Source organism: Pararge aegeria, chromosome Z (genome assembly GCF_905163445.1).
Source record: "Pararge aegeria chromosome Z, ilParAegt1.1, whole genome shotgun sequence".
Lineage (NCBI taxonomy): Eukaryota > Metazoa > Arthropoda > Insecta > Lepidoptera > Nymphalidae > Pararge > Pararge aegeria.
Window position 1 is genome coordinate 8,959,973 of NC_053208.1, and position 5,864 is coordinate 8,965,836.

Below are 5,864 nucleotides of genomic sequence, written 5' to 3' on the forward strand. Positions count from 1 at the left end.
TAGTCCACAAACGCTAAGCAAAGTGGCCGGTTATACTCTTGAGTCTTCTGTATAACCTGCCGCAGCGTATGTATGTGGTCTATGGTACTAAAGCCCTTTCGGAAACCGGCTTGTTCAGGAGGCTGGAAGTCGTCGAACCTATTCGCGAGACGATTCGTAATGACTCTCGAGAACAACTTGTAGACATGGCTCAACAGCGAGATAGGTCTGTAGTTCTTCAGCAAGGTATTATCACCTTTTTTGAAGAACAGAACAACCACGCTCCTGTGCCATGCCTCTGGCGTTGTGCCTTGATGAATGACGGAATTGAACAACCGCTGAAGGACTTTAAGTATCGGTTTTTTTTTTTTATCGGAGTTCTGCTGTGATTCCGTCATCACCCGGTGCCTTGTTGTTCTTAAGTTGTTTGAGAGCCATACTAATCTCGTAAAGGCTGACGTCCGGGATATCTTCAGTGAAGTGTCGGGTCAATTTGGCTCTAGGGTCTTTAGCCAAACTTTCAACAGGCTTTTGTGTTGAGGTGTATAACTGTCCATAGAATTTCTCAACCTCACTCAGGATCTCTGGTTTAGAAGAAATGAGACTACCATTGTCAGTCTTCAGGCGAGTCAATAGGCTCTGTCCGATAGACAGATCTCTTGCGAACACTTTCGAGCCTTTGTTGCGCTCAATGGAGACTTTAATTTTCTCAGTGTTAAAGTGTCGCAAGTCTTTCGTCTGCAACTTCGAGATCTGTCTATTAATACGCCGATATTCAGACGCATCTTTTGAAGACTGTAGTCTCATTTCTTGTCTCTTCTCCATAAGCCCGAGTGTATGGGCTGAGAACTTTTTGGTTCTATGTTTACGGTGGGTCTTAAAGAACTTGGACCCAACCGTATGGACGGTTTCCACGAGCCTGTTGTTAAGATCGTCCACAGAATCGCAGTCCAGGCAATCAAACCGGTTTTGCAGCTCCAGTTGAAAGCTCTCGGGGTTTTGGATATGAGCACGAGTAGGCCGGAGCGTAGACTTTACCAGTCTGACCCTTTCCAGCTTTACATTTATATTCAATGTGCCTCTTATGAATCCGACACCACCTTGGGACTGTTGTTCGCCCTCCCGGTAGTAGAACAAGTTGCCGGATTTTAGGATTATCGTGTCCTCCCCCTCTCTACGGACTTCAGATAAACCCATGATACTCCAGCGCAACTTGCTCACTGCTTCTTCCAGCTCGACTAACTTCTCATCGGTCCTCAACGTGCGTGCGTTATACGTTGCCAGGTCCAGTCGTCGGGTTTGGCAGCGGAATCTCTTCCGGAGATTCTTGACACCCCTTGCCCCGCCGTTACCATAACCGCTGCCAGAGCCAGGAATAGCGGGGCTGCCGGGGACTAGGGGCTGTGGCTTTCTTTTCTCCATTCATACAAAGATTTGCCCGGTAATGACCACGCTGGGCAGGCGGGTTGGTCATCGCAGGGCTAGACTGTTCGCGTCTGTGCCATTTATTCAGTCTAGCCAATTTGAAGTCGTTATACCGCCACTTGTCGGTCGCCAGAGCCTCGTCGGTTAGACGGCAGGGTGCACCACGTGCAGGTGAGGTTGGCATTTTGGGAGGCTGACTGGTACTAGCCTCCCCCTTACACCCCTTAAGTGGAAATATCTTGGCTTTATCCATTATTTCTATGGGTGAAGTTTTCCAATGCTGAGCGGTATATAGCGATCCCGTATCAATGGTTTAGTGTAAAGAACTTGCTGCATGCGTGCTCTAAATGTGAAACTGTTTGCAGAACACATGTGACTAAGATCTAAGGAGTATCTAAAGAATCTCTATGTACCGAGGGAACCCTGACTATTAAAACGATACCGTTGAGGGACGCTGGCAGTAGGAAAGTGTAATTAGAGTAGATTATTGACGTATCTATTACAAATTGTACGCGGACGAAGTCGTACGCGACCGCCAGTTTATTCATCCCTATCCCTACTAATATTATAAATGTCAATGTAAGTTTGTTTGTTACGCTTTCACGCAAAAACTACTAAACCGATCCTCGTGAAATTTTGTACACATATTTTTGGAAGTGTTAGAAGTAATATGGGATACTTTTTATTCCGACAATAAGCTCGGTTCCTTTGGGAAAGGGGATGAGTGTTACGATTTTACACCATAACTCCGACAAAGTATAACCGATTTAAATAATTATTTTTGTGCTATAGAGGTTATAATATGTGTTTAATTTTGCCCAAACTGTGCTGTTGGAGATAGAGGACAGAACTCCACAGCGGACAGCAGCGAACCCCTCATTTAAGCTTAGCGATACTGAATGAATCGCAGACGAAGTCGCGGGCAACAGCTAGTCTAGAATATTGTACTATACTTTAACGTTTGTTTATAGTGATAATTGATGGACCGAGCAGTTGGCCTACCTGCCTATATCACCGGCTATGAACCATCAACAGTTGGCATTGCATGCTAGACACACGTCCTATACAGCCACCCTGTACTAAATCTCGTGTTCTTGTAATCACACCGGAACCCAAGTAACAGCACAGCAGCTTTGTGGCAGTAATAAGTATTGCGGTGGCGGTTATTGGTGGATTTATTGGCGGAGAACTGACGTGCTTAAATATGATTGGACGCCTTTAAAACTAAGTGGTTATGCCAGCCACTTGAGAGCCCATCAGTTGCGCTCATAATATAAATAAATTCCGGCGGATAAACAAATTCCTTAAAAGCCGGCACCGCATCGGTGGCTCCTCTGGTGCTGTGGATGTTTATAGGCGGCGGTGATCACTTATCATCTGGTGCACCCACTTGCTCGTTGCCCGTTATTAATATAAAAAAAAAATATAGTAGTAGTATAAAAGTAATAGTAGTAGTATGTAGTATTTATATAAGTATGGCGGTGGAATCATTCGGACAAGAACACCGTAATATTGTAAACATCAACGTAACAGTTTACTACGTATGGAGGGCCGCAGCCAGGTAAGACATCGTTGACAACTATGATGTAGGATGATGGGCATCGATGACCAAATTCACAATAACGCCATTCGGCACTTGCTATTAGGTCTAGCACGATTGTCGTAAACACTGATGCTGACAACGAATGCTATACTAACAACAACGGCGCGCATTCGAAAAATTGCTGACAATGTCTATCCCTAATTAGAAACCAGATACGGAAACTGGGCATTTATGTAAGCCCTGACGGATTTTAACTTTTCAATAGCGCGTACTAGTGGCGCCATCCATTATGGGATTGCGGCAACTTCTCCTGTTTTGATTTGATAATTCGCAACTTTAATTTTAACCGCATTTTGATTCAAGTTATTTATAAGTATTCATTATCATCATAAACCCATCACCGGCCCACTACAGAACTCGAGTCTCCTGTCAGAATGCAGTACCTAGACAAGTGCGGATTGGGAGATTTCACGCGACTTTCAGAACATTATGAAAAACTCTCAGCCTAAAATTTATTCAATTAATAAGGTGTTTTGTTATAAAAAAACTCATGTTCTTAAAACCGCATACATTAATTTTATGACTATGCCTAGTATGTCACATTTTACATAGTCATAAAATAAAAAAATAAAATATAAAAGTGCTAAAAGCTCCCAACATGATTTTTCACGCATAGATCACTAAAACTTAAGATCACTAAAATAAAATCTATCCGTCTATTCTAAGGCATGTAGGTTTCCTCACGTTGTTTTTATACACCGTGTTAGCTTGTGATTGCTCCAAAAAGTAAAAGGTGCATGCCGGCGATCGAACTAGATCCCCCAGAAAGCAGTGGCGTGCACTTCATACATGCGCAAAAGCACTGCTTACCCTAAAATTGATATATACCTCGTATAGGAGGAGGATTTTTGCCATTTTCCTGCCTTATGCATACCCTGGTTAGAAACCCAGTGCACGCCAATGCCAGAAAGGGAAGTTTTGTCCACTCTCATCGCTTATTATTATACAGGCTTATGATTATTTATTTTACGAACTTAGTGATTCGTTTCTTGCCAAATTTCGTTTATTCATTTAAACATACACCCCGACACCGAAGACATTACAGATGCCCAATTCGTCTTCCCGGGGCTACAAAAATCATGTTTCGGGCAACGGTATGTCAAAATATACAGCAAATAAGGCGGTTGCCTCAGAAGCTTCATTTTTGCATAGTTCATAGGATGTTCTAAGAAAGAGATAGTAACTCGGTCACTGAGTAACAAGTAAAAAATTACAGACTTTTTACACATGCAGCTTGTGGGTGACATAAACGCACAGAATAACAATAATTTCCGAGTACTGATGGGGCACAGCGCTACAGAAATGGGTCAAATGTTCCCGGACACTCCCATGCAAGACTTTGATGACGTAGGATTTCTCTAACGCCAGCACAACTGTTCCCGATGAAAATTATGTAATTTAATGTAAAGAAATCGTCCTAATAAAGTTTAAAAAGTAGATTAAATGAAGGTATACTTTAATGAAACAGATCATTGAAAAATTATGACTTAATAACCTTGAAGGTAAAATTATTATTTAGGGCTACATTAAGCCCACCGACCCGCAGTGGAGAGCGTGGTGGGTCTATGCTCTAAAACCGTCTCTTCTGAGAGAAGAGGTCTATGCCCAGACGTTGATCGTTTATACGCTGCTGAAGATAATGAAGGTAAGATTTTATACTAATTTGTAGCTATAATGAAAATTCCTAACACCAGTGTACCGGATGTCAATAATGACTTACCAAATAATCAAATTGAAATATGTATTTTATGGTTGAATTAAACCGAGAAATACTGTTGTTTGTGCAAAACGGCGTTGCGTGTTGATGCATATTGTATGCGAGACTTATAGATATAAACATCGAACCTGATATTAACAACGATATACAGATATCAACGCATTTTTTACACGTCTTATGTAAATAAGTCTACCACCATGTATTGTGACAATAATTATTTTCTTGCTGGTCGAAAATTATGAGTTATCAATAAATATTTTCCCTACCTAAAAACTTATTGACTACTGATAAGTTAGTCCTATCAGTAGTCAATAATGGTGCATTGATGACCGACAAATCGCAAATAATTCAGTCTGATAATATGTTTTATTTTAAAATATAGACATATTATCATTTAATAATAAGTTACCAATCAAAGTCAAAGTCAAAGTCAAAAATATCTTTATTCAATTAGGCCCTTAGTTGGCACTTATGATGCGTAAATCACATGAAAAATGTGTACACGGTAGTGAGATGATGGCGATAATCATATTCGTAAACTTTGATCTACGTCCAAGAAGAAGCCCACCACAACACCACAACTTAGCCGGGTGTTTAAAATTATTAGAAGAGCAACCTACTTAGAGCAAGAATTCTCACGCAAGCGTTTTTGTCGATTACGTAGTCCTTTATACTATAATAGGACTTTTATATAAGCTTACGTTTAATAAAAACTATGAAATTTTTAAAAGCCATCTCCGAGATGCAACTACGATTGTACTCTAAAACGAGCGACTGGCAACCAAATCAGGGTTCTCTGAATGCAGCAACGCGGAAAGTGCCGCGTTTGATTCCCGGCAAGGGAGATTTGCGAATTACAGGTTATTTCCGAGTTATATCTGGAATGGCCTGATGAAGGCTTCGGCCGCGGCTAATTACCTTCGTACCTAAAAAGTTGTGAGACCAAGCGTCTCGGTACGATGTTGCGTAGAATCCCTTTTGGAGGAATTCCCTTTTTCAAGCAACGGAGGCCCTACCAGACCTCAACCCAAAACAACAAAATTACTGCTACTAAAACGGGTTAAACTAAAAACAGTTGTAGGTATTATAGAAAGACACTACCCATTAAAATAAATAAAATAAATAATAAATATACTACGA